This window comes from Schistocerca gregaria, unplaced genomic scaffold, assembly GCF_023897955.1.
Source record: "Schistocerca gregaria isolate iqSchGreg1 unplaced genomic scaffold, iqSchGreg1.2 ptg000690l, whole genome shotgun sequence".
Lineage (NCBI taxonomy): Eukaryota > Metazoa > Arthropoda > Insecta > Orthoptera > Acrididae > Schistocerca > Schistocerca gregaria.
In genome coordinates, this window is record NW_026062070.1 from 112,063 (window position 1) to 124,938 (window position 12,876).

The 12,876-nt window shown below is 54.4% G+C and overlaps 30 non-coding genes across 30 annotated transcripts; 24 read left to right on the top strand and 6 right to left on the bottom strand.

Moving 5' to 3' along the window:
- The first annotated feature begins 216 nt into the window (after positions 1 to 216).
- Positions 217 to 289, top strand: Trnam-cau (transfer RNA methionine (anticodon CAU)). The gene has a single exon. It is a non-coding gene; the product is annotated as a tRNA-Met (tRNA).
- Positions 290 to 585: 296 nt separating this feature from the next.
- On the top strand, positions 586 to 657 carry Trnae-uuc (transfer RNA glutamic acid (anticodon UUC)). The gene has a single exon. It is a non-coding gene; the product is annotated as a tRNA-Glu (tRNA).
- Positions 658 to 855: 198 nt separating this feature from the next.
- Positions 856 to 929, top strand: Trnai-aau (transfer RNA isoleucine (anticodon AAU)). Its single transcript has one exon. It is a non-coding gene; the product is annotated as a tRNA-Ile (tRNA).
- A 585-nt stretch (positions 930 to 1,514) lies between these two features.
- On the bottom strand, positions 1,515 to 1,586 carry Trnag-ucc (transfer RNA glycine (anticodon UCC)). Its single transcript has one exon. It is a non-coding gene; the product is annotated as a tRNA-Gly (tRNA).
- A 341-nt stretch (positions 1,587 to 1,927) lies between these two features.
- On the top strand, positions 1,928 to 1,998 carry Trnag-gcc (transfer RNA glycine (anticodon GCC)). Its single transcript has one exon. It is a non-coding gene; the product is annotated as a tRNA-Gly (tRNA).
- Positions 1,999 to 2,379: 381 nt separating this feature from the next.
- On the top strand, positions 2,380 to 2,452 carry Trnam-cau (transfer RNA methionine (anticodon CAU)). The gene has a single exon. It is a non-coding gene; the product is annotated as a tRNA-Met (tRNA).
- Positions 2,453 to 2,748: 296 nt separating this feature from the next.
- Trnae-uuc (transfer RNA glutamic acid (anticodon UUC)) lies at positions 2,749 to 2,820 on the top strand. Its single transcript has one exon. It is a non-coding gene; the product is annotated as a tRNA-Glu (tRNA).
- Positions 2,821 to 3,018: 198 nt separating this feature from the next.
- Positions 3,019 to 3,092, top strand: Trnai-aau (transfer RNA isoleucine (anticodon AAU)). Its single transcript has one exon. It is a non-coding gene; the product is annotated as a tRNA-Ile (tRNA).
- A 585-nt stretch (positions 3,093 to 3,677) lies between these two features.
- Positions 3,678 to 3,753, bottom strand: Trnag-ucc (transfer RNA glycine (anticodon UCC)). The gene has a single exon. It is a non-coding gene; the product is annotated as a tRNA-Gly (tRNA).
- A 341-nt stretch (positions 3,754 to 4,094) lies between these two features.
- On the top strand, positions 4,095 to 4,165 carry Trnag-gcc (transfer RNA glycine (anticodon GCC)). The gene has a single exon. It is a non-coding gene; the product is annotated as a tRNA-Gly (tRNA).
- Positions 4,166 to 4,546: 381 nt separating this feature from the next.
- On the top strand, positions 4,547 to 4,619 carry Trnam-cau (transfer RNA methionine (anticodon CAU)). The gene has a single exon. It is a non-coding gene; the product is annotated as a tRNA-Met (tRNA).
- Positions 4,620 to 4,915: 296 nt separating this feature from the next.
- Trnae-uuc (transfer RNA glutamic acid (anticodon UUC)) lies at positions 4,916 to 4,987 on the top strand. The gene has a single exon. It is a non-coding gene; the product is annotated as a tRNA-Glu (tRNA).
- A 198-nt stretch (positions 4,988 to 5,185) lies between these two features.
- Trnai-aau (transfer RNA isoleucine (anticodon AAU)) lies at positions 5,186 to 5,259 on the top strand. Its single transcript has one exon. It is a non-coding gene; the product is annotated as a tRNA-Ile (tRNA).
- Positions 5,260 to 5,844: 585 nt separating this feature from the next.
- Positions 5,845 to 5,916, bottom strand: Trnag-ucc (transfer RNA glycine (anticodon UCC)). The gene has a single exon. It is a non-coding gene; the product is annotated as a tRNA-Gly (tRNA).
- Positions 5,917 to 6,257: 341 nt separating this feature from the next.
- On the top strand, positions 6,258 to 6,328 carry Trnag-gcc (transfer RNA glycine (anticodon GCC)). Its single transcript has one exon. It is a non-coding gene; the product is annotated as a tRNA-Gly (tRNA).
- Positions 6,329 to 6,709: 381 nt separating this feature from the next.
- On the top strand, positions 6,710 to 6,782 carry Trnam-cau (transfer RNA methionine (anticodon CAU)). Its single transcript has one exon. It is a non-coding gene; the product is annotated as a tRNA-Met (tRNA).
- Positions 6,783 to 7,078: 296 nt separating this feature from the next.
- Positions 7,079 to 7,150, top strand: Trnae-uuc (transfer RNA glutamic acid (anticodon UUC)). The gene has a single exon. It is a non-coding gene; the product is annotated as a tRNA-Glu (tRNA).
- Positions 7,151 to 7,348: 198 nt separating this feature from the next.
- Positions 7,349 to 7,422, top strand: Trnai-aau (transfer RNA isoleucine (anticodon AAU)). Its single transcript has one exon. It is a non-coding gene; the product is annotated as a tRNA-Ile (tRNA).
- A 585-nt stretch (positions 7,423 to 8,007) lies between these two features.
- On the bottom strand, positions 8,008 to 8,079 carry Trnag-ucc (transfer RNA glycine (anticodon UCC)). The gene has a single exon. It is a non-coding gene; the product is annotated as a tRNA-Gly (tRNA).
- A 341-nt stretch (positions 8,080 to 8,420) lies between these two features.
- Trnag-gcc (transfer RNA glycine (anticodon GCC)) lies at positions 8,421 to 8,491 on the top strand. The gene has a single exon. It is a non-coding gene; the product is annotated as a tRNA-Gly (tRNA).
- A 381-nt stretch (positions 8,492 to 8,872) lies between these two features.
- Trnam-cau (transfer RNA methionine (anticodon CAU)) lies at positions 8,873 to 8,945 on the top strand. The gene has a single exon. It is a non-coding gene; the product is annotated as a tRNA-Met (tRNA).
- Positions 8,946 to 9,241: 296 nt separating this feature from the next.
- Trnae-uuc (transfer RNA glutamic acid (anticodon UUC)) lies at positions 9,242 to 9,313 on the top strand. Its single transcript has one exon. It is a non-coding gene; the product is annotated as a tRNA-Glu (tRNA).
- A 199-nt stretch (positions 9,314 to 9,512) lies between these two features.
- Trnai-aau (transfer RNA isoleucine (anticodon AAU)) lies at positions 9,513 to 9,586 on the top strand. The gene has a single exon. It is a non-coding gene; the product is annotated as a tRNA-Ile (tRNA).
- Positions 9,587 to 10,170: 584 nt separating this feature from the next.
- On the bottom strand, positions 10,171 to 10,242 carry Trnag-ucc (transfer RNA glycine (anticodon UCC)). Its single transcript has one exon. It is a non-coding gene; the product is annotated as a tRNA-Gly (tRNA).
- A 341-nt stretch (positions 10,243 to 10,583) lies between these two features.
- On the top strand, positions 10,584 to 10,654 carry Trnag-gcc (transfer RNA glycine (anticodon GCC)). The gene has a single exon. It is a non-coding gene; the product is annotated as a tRNA-Gly (tRNA).
- Positions 10,655 to 11,034: 380 nt separating this feature from the next.
- Trnam-cau (transfer RNA methionine (anticodon CAU)) lies at positions 11,035 to 11,107 on the top strand. Its single transcript has one exon. It is a non-coding gene; the product is annotated as a tRNA-Met (tRNA).
- A 296-nt stretch (positions 11,108 to 11,403) lies between these two features.
- Trnae-uuc (transfer RNA glutamic acid (anticodon UUC)) lies at positions 11,404 to 11,475 on the top strand. Its single transcript has one exon. It is a non-coding gene; the product is annotated as a tRNA-Glu (tRNA).
- Positions 11,476 to 11,673: 198 nt separating this feature from the next.
- Trnai-aau (transfer RNA isoleucine (anticodon AAU)) lies at positions 11,674 to 11,747 on the top strand. Its single transcript has one exon. It is a non-coding gene; the product is annotated as a tRNA-Ile (tRNA).
- A 585-nt stretch (positions 11,748 to 12,332) lies between these two features.
- Positions 12,333 to 12,405, bottom strand: Trnag-ucc (transfer RNA glycine (anticodon UCC)). Its single transcript has one exon. It is a non-coding gene; the product is annotated as a tRNA-Gly (tRNA).
- Positions 12,406 to 12,746: 341 nt separating this feature from the next.
- On the top strand, positions 12,747 to 12,817 carry Trnag-gcc (transfer RNA glycine (anticodon GCC)). Its single transcript has one exon. It is a non-coding gene; the product is annotated as a tRNA-Gly (tRNA).
- The last annotated feature ends 59 nt before the right edge of the window (positions 12,818 to 12,876 follow it).

Sequence of the window (12,876 nt, forward strand, 5' to 3'; positions counted from 1 at the left end):
GCCTCACAAGTTGCTGTGTCCAGGTGCCTCCGAGGCACTGAACTTTAACGACAAGGAGTGCTGCCTATCGTTGCAAAAGCTGCAGCAACACCGCAATCAACTGGGCCGGCAATGCACGTGTAGCAAACAGAACACGTTATCCAGGAAGTACAGTGTCTTCACGTCTAACATTCGGTATGATACTTACCCAGTTTCCAGGACAAACGGTTCACCGGTGCCTCGGTAGCGCAGTAGGCAGCGCGTAAGTCTCATAATCTTAAGGTCGTGAGTTCGATCCTCACCCGGGGCATTTAATTTTCTGTGACTGATGGTGGTGCTGTTGCTGGGGCCCCAACTTATTTCTTGTTTGTTATCCACAACGCTTCAGCGGGAAAATGTTTACTTCCTGTTATTGCTACTTACAGCTTCCCTTTTCCTCTTCTCCCAGCAGAGCATGAAGCCAAAAGCATTGCTCTGAGACGTTTGAGGTGCGCGCCTTGCCAGTCAGCATGCGCAAAGATGCTCGCAAAGAGAGATGGGCGCGGACGCGGGACTCGGCACGAAATGCGCCAAGGGACCGTCCGAACCGTCGAAGAAACGCACAGATCCGGTGTGGTCTAGTGGCTAGGATACCTGGCTTTCACCCAGGAGGCCCGGGTTCGATTCCCGGTACCGGAACGGAATTTTTTCCACACTACTCGTGACAAGTTTGAGCTGTCCGAGCTGCCGTTTCCCGTCCTGCTCGCAATATAGCTACTGTTTCGTGACAGTCAGCAGAATATAGACGAGGGAAGCAGACACACGACGGCCATAGAAATGGTGTATGGCTTCATGCCACACGGTTCCAGTGTAGGCCTGAGCAACTGCATCTGTCGAGGCCCGTTAGCTCAGTTGGTTAGAGCGTCGTGCTAATAACGCGAAGGTCGTGGGTTCGATCCCCCCACGGGCCACTACGCTTTTACTACTACGAAAAGGCAGCGCCTATTTCAGCTGGCGAGTGTGATGACCACCCTGCGTGGAAGTTGACAGAGGTTCCGAACCCGACCTGTCGGGAAGCGCTACAGCATTCACTCGCCAATGGCCATAGTGTGCTCGATACACTGGTTCTCAACCGATAAAGAGAAAATGAGAGGAAATGTCCGATTGCCGATGCGTAACAACTTTGGCCCTTGTCAGTACTTGGGCGGGTAAGTGCATCGGAACACAGGGTACTGTTGGCAGTTTTACTTCCTATTTTTCTTTCTCCTTTGTTTTCGGAGCCACAGCCCGATTCGGTCAGGGAGACGCCACCGTGAAATGAAGGGGCGTGCTGTGTGTCCATCGCCTCGCCTCTCCTTACCTCTCTCAGTCGTTTCTCGTGCTTGTTGTTTTGATATAGGCCGATTTGAGAGCGTCAGCTCTCGCGTCAGCCGAGCAAAGTCGAGACAAGTCGAGACACACTACAGGCTGGTCTGCAGCGAGTAACAGGGAGGAAAACAAAACATTAATTTCAAGGCGCGTGGCAAAAGTACCCATACGCGAAATTAAAAGCCTGCTGCGGTGGCCGGGAATCGAACCCGGATCAACTGCTTGGAAGGCAACTATGCTGACCATTACACCACCACCGCACAAGGGAGCGCCCCGGCGCCGCACTGTGTCGGCTTCCCGCCTGTCGGCAGCGGCCGAAGGTGATGGTACCTGGCAGGCGCATTTCGAGGTAGGCTAGGGGAGCACATCCAGACGCATTCGGACAGCATATCCGCGCACATTTCGCATCCTTTGGCAAGAGTCGGCTCTGGCGACGCAAGAGTACGCAGAGGACGGCGTTCTGGCGGCGATTTTAAGCAGTACAGTGCAGGGTTCAGCGTCTGCAGCATCTTCTCGGCAGAATGCTATGGCGCTTGACGACAGTCCCACTTTCCCTTAAGACAACTGCTCGGGAAGCAGCTTGAAGTTGATACCGACCGGAGCATCGGTGGTTCAGTGGTAGAATGCTCGCCTGCCACGCGGGCGGCCCGGGTTCGATTCCCGGCCGATGCATCATTTTGCTTTTCCCGCGGTAATGCTGCCGTGTGGCTTGCGCGCTTGACATGCACGATCCACAAGAATGTATAGCTGGATTCCCTTGAGAAGAACCGAGAACGCAGCACTGGCGGGTCCCCACTGGGACGCTCGCATCATGTTCTATAGACTAGCGTCGGCCTGGCCTCACAAGTTGCTGTGTCCAGGTGCCTCCGAGGCACTGAACTTTAACGACAAGGAGTGCTGCCTATCGTTGCAAAAGCTGCAGCAACACCGCAATCAACTGGGCCGGCAATGCACGTGTAGCAAACAGAACACGTTATCCAGGAAGTACAGTGTCTTCACGTCTAACATTCGGTATGATACTTACCCAGTTTCCAGGACAAACGGTTCACCGGTGCCTCGGTAGCGCAGTAGGCAGCGCGTAAGTCTCATAATCTTAAGGTCGTGAGTTCGATCCTCACCCGGGGCATTTAATTTTCTGTGACTGATGGTGGTGCTGTTGCTGGGGCCCCAACTTATTTCTTGTTTGTTATCCACAACGCTTCAGCGGGAAAATGTTTACTTCCTGTTATTGCTACTTACAGCTTCCCTTTTCCTCTTCTCCCAGCAGAGCATGAAGCCAAAAGCATTGCTCTGAGACGTTTGAGGTGCGCGCCTTGCCAGTCAGCATGCGCAAAGATGCTCGCAAAGAGAGATGGGCGCGGACGCGGGACTCGGCACGAAATGCGCCAAGGGACCGTCCGAACCGTCGAAGAAACGCACAGATCCGGTGTGGTCTAGTGGCTAGGATACCTGGCTTTCACCCAGGAGGCCCGGGTTCGATTCCCGGTACCGGAACGGAATTTTTTCCACACTACTCGTGACAAGTTTGAGCTGTCCGAGCTGCCGTTTCCCGTCCTGCTCGCAATATAGCTACTGTTTCGTGACAGTCAGCAGAATATAGACGAGGGAAGCAGACACACGACGGCCATAGAAATGGTGTATGGCTTCATGCCACACGGTTCCAGTGTAGGCCTGAGCAACTGCATCTGTCGAGGCCCGTTAGCTCAGTTGGTTAGAGCGTCGTGCTAATAACGCGAAGGTCGTGGGTTCGATCCCCCCACGGGCCACTACGCTTTTACTACTACGAAAAGGCAGCGCCTATTTCAGCTGGCGAGTGTGATGACCACCCTGCGTGGAAGTTGACAGAGGTTCCGAACCCGACCTGTCGGGAAGCGCTACAGCATTCACTCGCCAATGGCCATAGTGTGCTCGATACACTGGTTCTCAACCGATAAAGAGAAAATGAGAGGAAATGTCCGATTGCCGATGCGTAACAACTTTGGCCCTTGTCAGTACTTGGGCGGGTAAGTGCATCGGAACACAGGGTACTGTTGGCAGTTTTACTTCCTATTTTTCTTTCTCCTTTGTTTTCGGAGCCACAGCCCGATTCGGTCAGGGAGACGCCACCGTGAAATGAAGGGGCGTGCTGTGTGTCCATCGCCTCGCCTCTCCTTACCTCTCTCAGTCGTTTCTCGTGCTTGTTGTTTTGATATAGGCCGATTTGAGAGCGTCAGCTCTCGCGTCAGCCGAGCAAAGTCGAGACAAGTCGAGACACACTACAGGCTGGTCTGCAGCGAGTAACAGGGAGGAAAACAAAACATTAATTTCAAGGCGCGTGGCAAAAGTACCCATACGCGAAATTAAAAGCCTGCTGCGGTGGCCGGGAATCGAACCCGGATCAACTGCTTGGAAGGCAACTATGCTGACCATTAATTACACCACCACCGCACAAGGGAGCGCCCCGGCGCCGCACTGTGTCGGCTTCCCGCCTGTCGGCAGCGGCCGAAGGTGATGGTACCTGGCAGGCGCATTTCGAGGTAGGCTAGGGGAGCACATCCAGACGCATTCGGACAGCATATCCGCGCACATTTCGCATCCTTTGGCAAGAGTCGGCTCTGGCGACGCAAGAGTACGCAGAGGACGGCGTTCTGGCGGCGATTTTAAGCAGTACAGTGCAGGGTTCAGCGTCTGCAGCATCTTCTCGGCAGAATGCTATGGCGCTTGACGACAGTCCCACTTTCCCTTAAGACAACTGCTCGGGAAGCAGCTTGAAGTTGATACCGACCGGAGCATCGGTGGTTCAGTGGTAGAATGCTCGCCTGCCACGCGGGCGGCCCGGGTTCGATTCCCGGCCGATGCATCATTTTGCTTTTCCCGCGGTAATGCTGCCGTGTGGCTTGCGCGCTTGACATGCACGATCCACAAGAATGTATAGCTGGATTCCCTTGAGAAGAACCGAGAACGCAGCACTGGCGGGTCCCCACTGGGACGCTCGCATCATGTTCTATAGACTAGCGTCGGCCTGGCCTCACAAGTTGCTGTGTCCAGGTGCCTCCGAGGCACTGAACTTTAACGACAAGGAGTGCTGCCTATCGTTGCAAAAGCTGCAGCAACACCGCAATCAACTGGGCCGGCAATGCACGTGTAGCAAACAGAACACGTTATCCAGGAAGTACAGTGTCTTCACGTCTAACATTCGGTATGATACTTACCCAGTTTCCAGGACAAACGGTTCACCGGTGCCTCGGTAGCGCAGTAGGCAGCGCGTAAGTCTCATAATCTTAAGGTCGTGAGTTCGATCCTCACCCGGGGCATTTAATTTTCTGTGACTGATGGTGGTGCTGTTGCTGGGGCCCCAACTTATTTCTTGTTTGTTATCCACAACGCTTCAGCGGGAAAATGTTTACTTCCTGTTATTGCTACTTACAGCTTCCCTTTTCCTCTTCTCCCAGCAGAGCATGAAGCCAAAAGCATTGCTCTGAGACGTTTGAGGTGCGCGCCTTGCCAGTCAGCATGCGCAAAGATGCTCGCAAAGAGAGATGGGCGCGGACGCGGGACTCGGCACGAAATGCGCCAAGGGACCGTCCGAACCGTCGAAGAAACGCACAGATCCGGTGTGGTCTAGTGGCTAGGATACCTGGCTTTCACCCAGGAGGCCCGGGTTCGATTCCCGGTACCGGAACGGAATTTTTTCCACACTACTCGTGACAAGTTTGAGCTGTCCGAGCTGCCGTTTCCCGTCCTGCTCGCAATATAGCTACTGTTTCGTGACAGTCAGCAGAATATAGACGAGGGAAGCAGACACACGACGGCCATAGAAATGGTGTATGGCTTCATGCCACACGGTTCCAGTGTAGGCCTGAGCAACTGCATCTGTCGAGGCCCGTTAGCTCAGTTGGTTAGAGCGTCGTGCTAATAACGCGAAGGTCGTGGGTTCGATCCCCCCACGGGCCACTACGCTTTTACTACTACGAAAAGGCAGCGCCTATTTCAGCTGGCGAGTGTGATGACCACCCTGCGTGGAAGTTGACAGAGGTTCCGAACCCGACCTGTCGGGAAGCGCTACAGCATTCACTCGCCAATGGCCATAGTGTGCTCGATACACTGGTTCTCAACCGATAAAGAGAAAATGAGAGGAAATGTCCGATTGCCGATGCGTAACAACTTTGGCCCTTGTCAGTACTTGGGCGGGTAAGTGCATCGGAACACAGGGTACTGTTGGCAGTTTTACTTCCTATTTTTCTTTCTCCTTTGTTTTCGGAGCCACAGCCCGATTCGGTCAGGGAGACGCCACCGTGAAATGAAGGGGCGTGCTGTGTGTCCATCGCCTCGCCTCTCCTTACCTCTCTCAGTCGTTTCTCGTGCTTGTTGTTTTGATATAGGCCGATTTGAGAGCGTCAGCTCTCGCGTCAGCCGAGCAAAGTCGAGACAAGTCGAGACACACTACAGGCTGGTCTGCAGCGAGTAACAGGGAGGAAAACAAAACATTAATTTCAAGGCGCGTGGCAAAAGTACCCATACGCGAAATTAAAAGCCTGCTGCGGTGGCCGGGAATCGAACCCGGATCAACTGCTTGGAAGGCAACTATGCTGACCATTACACCACCACCGCACAAGGGAGCGCCCCGGCGCCGCACTGTGTCGGCTTCCCGCCTGTCGGCAGCGGCCGAAGGTGATGGTACCTGGCAGGCGCATTTCGAGGTAGGCTAGGGGAGCACATCCAGACGCATTCGGACAGCATATCCGCGCACATTTCGCATCCTTTGGCAAGAGTCGGCTCTGGCGACGCAAGAGTACGCAGAGGACGGCGTTCTGGCGGCGATTTTAAGCAGTACAGTGCAGGGTTCAGCGTCTGCAGCATCTTCTCGGCAGAATGCTATGGCGCTTGACGACAGTCCCACTTTCCCTTAAGACAACTGCTCGGGAAGCAGCTTGAAGTTGATACCGACCGGAGCATCGGTGGTTCAGTGGTAGAATGCTCGCCTGCCACGCGGGCGGCCCGGGTTCGATTCCCGGCCGATGCATCATTTTGCTTTTCCCGCGGTAATGCTGCCGTGTGGCTTGCGCGCTTGACATGCACGATCCACAAGAATGTATAGCTGGATTCCCTTGAGAAGAACCGAGAACGCAGCACTGGCGGGTCCCCACTGGGACGCTCGCATCATGTTCTATAGACTAGCGTCGGCCTGGCCTCACAAGTTGCTGTGTCCAGGTGCCTCCGAGGCACTGAACTTTAACGACAAGGAGTGCTGCCTATCGTTGCAAAAGCTGCAGCAACACCGCAATCAACTGGGCCGGCAATGCACGTGTAGCAAACAGAACACGTTATCCAGGAAGTACAGTGTCTTCACGTCTAACATTCGGTATGATACTTACCCAGTTTCCAGGACAAACGGTTCACCGGTGCCTCGGTAGCGCAGTAGGCAGCGCGTAAGTCTCATAATCTTAAGGTCGTGAGTTCGATCCTCACCCGGGGCATTTAATTTTCTGTGACTGATGGTGGTGCTGTTGCTGGGGCCCCAACTTATTTCTTGTTTGTTATCCACAACGCTTCAGCGGGAAAATGTTTACTTCCTGTTATTGCTACTTACAGCTTCCCTTTTCCTCTTCTCCCAGCAGAGCATGAAGCCAAAAGCATTGCTCTGAGACGTTTGAGGTGCGCGCCTTGCCAGTCAGCATGCGCAAAGATGCTCGCAAAGAGAGATGGGCGCGGACGCGGGACTCGGCACGAAATGCGCCAAGGGACCGTCCGAACCGTCGAAGAAACGCACAGATCCGGTGTGGTCTAGTGGCTAGGATACCTGGCTTTCACCCAGGAGGCCCGGGTTCGATTCCCGGTACCGGAACGGAATTTTTTCCACACTACTCGTGACAAGTTTGAGCTGTCCGAGCTGCCGTTTCCCGTCCTGCTCGCAATATAGCTACTGTTTCGTGACAGTCAGCAGAATATAGACGAGGGAAGCAGACACACGACGGCCATAGAAATGGTGTATGGCTTCATGCCACACGGTTCCAGTGTAGGCCTGAGCAACTGCATCTGTCGAGGCCCGTTAGCTCAGTTGGTTAGAGCGTCGTGCTAATAACGCGAAGGTCGTGGGTTCGATCCCCCCACGGGCCACTACGCTTTTACTACTACGAAAAGGCAGCGCCTATTTCAGCTGGCGAGTGTGATGACCACCCTGCGTGGAAGTTGACAGAGGTTCCGAACCCGACCTGTCGGGAAGCGCTACAGCATTCACTCGCCAATGGCCATAGTGTGCTCGATACACTGGTTCTCAACCGATAAAGAGAAAATGAGAGGAAATGTCCGATTGCCGATGCGTAACAACTTTGGCCCTTGTCAGTACTTGGGCGGGTAAGTGCATCGGAACACAGGGTACTGTTGGCAGTTTTACTTCCTATTTTTCTTTCTCCTTTGTTTTCGGAGCCACAGCCCGATTCGGTCAGGGAGACGCCACCGTGAAATGAAGGGGCGTGCTGTGTGTCCATCGCCTCGCCTCTCCTTACCTCTCTCAGTCGTTTCTCGTGCTTGTTGTTTTGATATAGGCCGATTTGAGAGCGTCAGCTCTCGCGTCAGCCGAGCAAAGTCGAGACAAGTCGAGACACACTACAGGCTGGTCTGCAGCGAGTAACAGGGAGGAAAACAAAACATTAATTTCAAGGCGCGTGGCAAAAGTACCCATACGCGAAATTAAAAGCCTGCTGCGGTGGCCGGGAATCGAACCCGGATCAACTGCTTGGAAGGCAACTATGCTGACCATTACACCACCACCGCACAAGGGAGCGCCCCGGCGCCGCACTGTGTCGGCTTCCCGCCTGTCGGCAGCGGCCGAAGGTGATGGTACCTGGCAGGCGCATTTCGAGGTAGGCTAGGGGAGCACATCCAGACGCATTCGGACAGCATATCCGCGCACATTTCGCATCCTTTGGCAAGAGTCGGCTCTGGCGACGCAAGAGTACGCAGAGGACGGCGTTCTGGCGGCGATTTTAAGCAGTACAGTGCAGGGTTCAGCGTCTGCAGCATCTTCTCGGCAGAATGCTATGGCGCTTGACGACAGTCCCACTTTCCCTTAAGACAACTGCTCGGGAAGCAGCTTGAAGTTGATACCGACCGGAGCATCGGTGGTTCAGTGGTAGAATGCTCGCCTGCCACGCGGGCGGCCCGGGTTCGATTCCCGGCCGATGCATCATTTTGCTTTTCCCGCGGTAATGCTGCCGTGTGGCTTGCGCGCTTGACATGCACGATCCACAAGAATGTATAGCTGGATTCCCTTGAGAAGAACCGAGAACGCAGCACTGGCGGGTCCCCACTGGGACGCTCGCATCATGTTCTATAGACTAGCGTCGGCCTGGCCTCACAAGTTGCTGTGTCCAGGTGCCTCCGAGGCACTGAACTTTAACGACAAGGAGTGCTGCCTATCGTTGCAAAAGCTGCAGCAACACCGCAATCAACTGGGCCGGCAATGCACGTGTAGCAAACAGAACACGTTATCCAGGAAGTACAGTGTCTTCACGTCTAACATTCGGTATGATACTTACCCAGTTTCCAGGACAAACGGTTCACCGGTGCCTCGGTAGCGCAGTAGGCAGCGCGTAAGTCTCATAATCTTAAGGTCGTGAGTTCGATCCTCACCCGGGGCATTTAATTTTCTGTGACTGATGGTGGTGCTGTTGCTGGGGCCCCAACTTATTTCTTGTTTGTTATCCACAACGCTTCAGCGGGAAAATGTTTACTTCCTGTTATTGCTACTTACAGCTTCCCTTTTCCTCTTCTCCCAGCAGAGCATGAAGCCAAAAGCATTGCTCTGAGACGTTTGAGGTGCGCGCCTTGCCAGTCAGCATGCGCAAAGATGCTCGCAAAGAGAGATGGGCGCGGACGCGGGACTCGGCACGAAATGCGCCAAGGGACCGTCCGAACCGTCGAAGAAACGCACAGATCCGGTGTGGTCTAGTGGCTAGGATACCTGGCTTTCACCCAGGAGGCCCGGGTTCGATTCCCGGTACCGGAACGGAATTTTTTCCACACTACTCGTGACAAGTTTGAGCTGTCCGAGCTGCCGTTTCCCGTCCTGCTCGCAATATAGCTACTGTTTCGTGACAGTCAGCAGAATATAGACGAGGGAAGCAGACACCACGACGGCCATAGAAATGGTGTATGGCTTCATGCCACACGGTTCCAGTGTAGGCCTGAGCAACTGCATCTGTCGAGGCCCGTTAGCTCAGTTGGTTAGAGCGTCGTGCTAATAACGCGAAGGTCGTGGGTTCGATCCCCCCACGGGCCACTACGCATTTACTACTACGAAAAGGCAGCGCCTATTTCAGCTGGCGAGTGTGATGACCACCCTGCGTGGAAGTTGACAGAGGTTCCGAACCCGACCTGTCGGGAAGCGCTACAGCATTCACTCGCCAATGGCCATAGTGTGCTCGATACACTGGTTCTCAACCGATAAAGAGAAAATGAGAGGAAATGTCCGATTGCCGATGCGTAACAACTTTGGCCCTTGTCAGTACTTGGGCGGGTAAGTGCATCGGACACAGGGTACTGTTGGCAGTTTTACTTCCTATTTTTCTTTCTCCTTTGTTTTCGGAGCCACAGCCCGATTCGGTCAGGGAGACGCCACCGTGAAATGAAGGGGCGTGCTGTGTGTCCATCGCCTCGCCTCTCCTTACCTCTCTCAGTCGTTTCTCGTGCTTGTTGTTTTGATATAGGCCGATTTGAGAGCGTCAGCTCTCGCGTCAGCCGAGCAAAGTCGAGACAAGTCGAGACACACTACAGGCTGGTCTGCAGCGAGTAACAGGGAGGAAAACAAAACATTAATTTCAAGGCGCGTGGCAAAAGTACCCATACGCGAAATTAAAAGCCTGCTGCGGTGGCCGGGAATCGAACCCGGATCAACTGCTTGGAAGGCAACTATGCTGACCATTACACCACCACCGCACAAGGGAGCGCCCCGGCGCCGCACTGTGTCGGCTTCCCGCCTGTCGGCAGCGGCCGAAGGTGATGGTACCTGGCAGGCGCATTTCGAGGTAGGCTAGGGGAGCACATCCAGACGCATTCGGACAGCATATCCGCGCACATTTCGCATCCTTTGGCAAGAGTCGGCTCTGGCGACGCAAGAGTACGCAGAGGACGGCGTTCTGGCGGCGATTTTAAGCAGTACAGTGCAGGGTTCAGCGTCTGCAGCATCTTCTCGGCAGAATGCTATGGCGCTTGACGACAGTCCCACTTTCCCTTAAGACAACTGCTCGGGAAGCAGCTTGAAGTTGATACCGACCGGAGCATCGGTGGTTCAGTGGTAGAATGCTCGCCTGCCACGCGGGCGGCCCGGGTTCGATTCCCGGCCGATGCATCATTTTGCTTTTCCCGCGGTAATGCTGCCGTGTGGCTTGCGCGCTTGACATGCACGATCCACAAGAATGTATAGCTGGATTCCCTTGAGAAGAACCGAGAACGCAGCACTGGCGGGTCCCCACTGGACGCTCGCATCATGTTCTATAGACTAGCGTCGGCCTGGCCTCACAAGTTGCTGTGTCCAGGTGCCTCCGAGGCACTGAACTTTAACGACAAGGAGTGCTGCCTATCGTTGCAAAAGCTGCAGCAACACCGCAATCAACTGGGCCGGCAATGCACGTGTAGCAAACAGAACACGTTATCCAGGAAGTACAGTGTCTTCACGTCTAACATTCGGTATGATACTTACCCAGTTTCCAGGACAAACGGTTCACCGGTGCCTCGGTAGCGCAGTAGGCAGCGCGTAAGTCTCATAATCTTAAGGTCGTGAGTTCGATCCTCACCCGGGGCATTTAATTTTCTGTGACTGATGGTGGTGCTGTTGCTGGGGCCCCAACTTATTTCTTGTTTGTTATCCACAACGCTTCAGCGGGAAAATGTTTACTTCCTGTTATTGCTACTTACAGCTTCCCTTTTCCTCTTCTCCCAGCAGAGCATGAAGCCAAAAGCATTGCTCTGAGACGTTTGAGGTGCGCGCCTTGCCAGTCAGCATGCGCAAAGATGCTCGCAAAGAGAGATGGGCGCGGACGCGGGACTCGGCACGAAATGCGCCAAGGGACCGTCCGAACCGTCGAAGAAACGCACAGATCCGGTGTGGTCTAGTGGCTAGGATACCTGGCTTTCACCCAGGAGGCCCGGGTTCGATTCCCGGTACCGGAACGGAATTTTTTCCACACTACTCGTGACAAGTTTGAGCTGTCCGAGCTGCCGTTTCCCGTCCTGCTCGCAATATAGCTACTGTTTCGTGACAGTCAGCAGAATATAGACGAGGGAAGCAGACACACGACGGCCATAGAAATGGTGTATGGCTTCATGCCACACGGTTCCAGTGTAGGCCTGAGCAACTGCATCTGTCGAGGCCCGTTAGCTCAGTTGGTTAGAGCGTCGTGCTAATAACGCGAAGGTCGTGGGTTCGATCCCCCCACGGGCCACTACGCTTTTACTACTACGAAAAGGCAGCGCCTATTTCAGCTGGCGAGTGTGATGACCACCCTGCGTGGAAGTTGACAGAGGTTCCGAACCCGACCTGTCGGGAAGCGCTACAGCATTCACTCGCCAATGGCCATAGTGTGCTCGATACACTGGTTCTCAACCGATAAAGAGAAAATGAGAGGAAATGTCCGATTGCCGATGCGTAACAACTTTGCCCTTGTCAGTACTTGGGCGGGTAAGTGCATCGGAACACAGGGTACTGTTGGCAGTTTTACTTCCTATTTTTCTTTCTCCTTTGTTTTCGGAGCCACAGCCCGATTCGGTCAGGGAGACGCCACCGTGAAATGAAGGGGCGTGCTGTGTGTCCATCGCCTCGCCTCTCCTTACCTCTCTCAGTCGTTTCTCGTGCTTGTTGTTTTGATATAGGCCGATTTGAGAGCGTCAGCTCTCGCGTCAGCCGAGCAAAGTCGAGACAAGTCGAGACACACTACAGGCTGGTCTGCAGCGAGTAACAGGGAGGAAAACAAAAACATTAATTTCAAGGCGCGTGGCAAAAGTACCCATACGCGAAATTAAAAGCCTGCTGCGGTGGCCGGGAATCGAACCCGGATCAACTGCTTGGAAGGCAACTATGCTGACCATTACACCAACCACCGCACAAGGGAGCGCCCCGGCGCCGCACTGTGTCGGCTTCCCGCCTGTCGGCAGCGGCCGAAGGTGATGGTACCTGGCAGGCGCATTTCGAGGTAGGCTAGGGGAGCACATCCAGACGCATTCGGACAGCATATCCGCGCACATTTCGCATCCTTTGGCAAGAGTCGGCTCTGGCGACGCAAGAGTACGCAGAGGACGGCGTTCTGGCGGCGATTTTAAGCAGTACAGTGCAGGGTTCAGCGTCTGCAGCATCTTCTCGGCAGAATGCTATGGCGCTTGACGACAGTCCCACTTTCCCTTAAGACAACTGCTCGGGAAGCAGCTTGAAGTTGATACCGACCGGAGCATCGGTGGTTCAGTGGTAGAATGCTCGCCTGCCACGCGGGCGGCCCGGGTTCGATTCCCGGCCGATGCATCATTTTGCTTTTTCCCGCGGTAATGCTGCCGTGTGGCTTGCATCTGTCTCGCGTGTGT